This window comes from Diachasma alloeum, unplaced genomic scaffold (assembly GCF_001412515.2).
Source record: "Diachasma alloeum isolate Michigan unplaced genomic scaffold, Dall2.0 Dall_scaffold_01316, whole genome shotgun sequence".
In the NCBI taxonomy this organism is placed as follows: domain Eukaryota; kingdom Metazoa; phylum Arthropoda; class Insecta; order Hymenoptera; family Braconidae; genus Diachasma; species Diachasma alloeum.
In genome coordinates, this window is record NW_021681420.1 from 51277 (window position 1) to 53028 (window position 1752).

Here is a 1752-nt window from a genome sequence, read left to right on the forward strand (position 1 = left end):
AGACTTCGGTCGAATGCATCTTACATTCCTTCCAAAGTGAATACTGGTGCTGTACATTGCAATCTAAGTTTTTTCAAAACTTAGGTGAGCAGGATTTTTTCAATCCAAAAATGGACCTTTTCTGTCCCTCTTGTCAAAATACCAACGCAATCTCTAATGCGTGCAGCACGGCAATCTCCTTGCAGTGTCGATTGACACCTTTTCAATCTTGATTGGTGACAAAATTTTCTCTACGTTTAGCCAGGGAATAAATTTCGAATTTGTCACAATTCGCAGAATTCCAATCGTGAGACCGATGGTAAAATGGTCTCCCCTGTTAGATAGTTCAACTCTGCTTCCTTGCTTTCATTTATCCCATCTCAGAAACAAATTATAATATTAAATCCTTGAAGGATCTTTTACTTTCACCTGGTACCAGGTGCATGTGTCATGACTGATGTTAATGTTTCTCTTTGTCGTTAACAAAGTCTACTCTTGGAAAATTGTGGATTTTTATAAATGAAAGAAAATTAACTGTTGTTCGACACNGACGAGCCCTCAACGCCGAGGTGCCACAGCCAACTTTTTCTATGGTCTCTGAAGGCGTGTGGCTCCATCTAGCCGCAGGCGGACTACTACAAGTTATTAAAATCTCTCGACGAGGCTCTTCATATAATCACGATCGAACTTCACTTACAGGTAAGTTCGTTTGATCGTACAATTCTATTTCACGTTTCTCGGCAGACTTCCAATCAATCAGTTCACCAGCATATTCAACCACAAATTCTCCTCGGAGGAATGACTGCGTTGTAATCATTCCTCGTCCTTTATCTTCAAAATATTTTATACTCAAGCCCTCTTCAGCTCCATTTTGTATTTTAGATTGAATATTGTGTTCTTGTTGTGCCATTACATTTTTTTCATTGACCCGAGGAATCCGCCGATTAAGAATAAACATTTTTATTTAATTCTGAACCATAGCACCCTTCATCAACATTCAACCTCACTTATTTATTATTGTCTATATGGTGAAATTCAGATCAGTGCGGCCGGCTAAATTCACATCCAGTAAGATCTTTTGTTAAAAAAGATATAAAAAAGATCCCATTTTCGAAAGAGATATTAGGGAAAAAACTTGAATTGAAAAAAGTTGAACTCGAAAAAGTCTCAACTGACAATGAGAACAAACTTCCAGGGGAACGCCAACAGATGGTATTGAAAAAATGGGCACCGTGAATGGGCATTTTCATGAGCAATTTTTGCGAAAATGAATGCGTGTTTTAAAATGTATTCCCCGCCTGAAATAGGAAATCAGAATGGTCATTGAATCTAGATACGCGGTAGCGTATCAGCCAAGAAAAGTTTTGACCGACTGAGCTAAACATCAGGCCGAGCGCACCGCCTATCTATACACGACAGAACTCCTTCCACTACCTCGAAATGATTTACATTCGGTATAATGAAAACGGGACGACAAATCGGGAAAGTGTCGTTAGTTACATTATATAAATCGCCTATGAGCTTTTCAACGGTGTAACTGTGGTATTTTTTGGATTAACAGCAAAAAAAAGGCGCATAGCAACGAGTTGATATTCACATTCTCGCGATTCACATTATAAACTGTAAGAATCAAGTTGTAACGTTGGCAGCGCCGGTCCAACTGAGCTTCATATCCAACGTTGAAGTGTTGCCACCAGTGCATTTGAATGTGGGTTGTGATGTTGTTATGGAGAACCACAGAAAATGTTCTTCTTCACGTTAAATCACTTATTA

At 38.9% G+C, this 1752-nt stretch overlaps 1 protein-coding gene across 1 annotated transcript in view; it reads right to left on the minus strand.

Moving 5' to 3' along the window:
- The window catches only part of LOC114841630 (N-lysine methyltransferase KMT5A-like), a 6534-nt gene that overhangs the window by 3640 nt on the left and 1142 nt on the right, over positions 1-1752 (minus strand). The gene's annotated exons all lie outside the window — the stretch shown is intronic.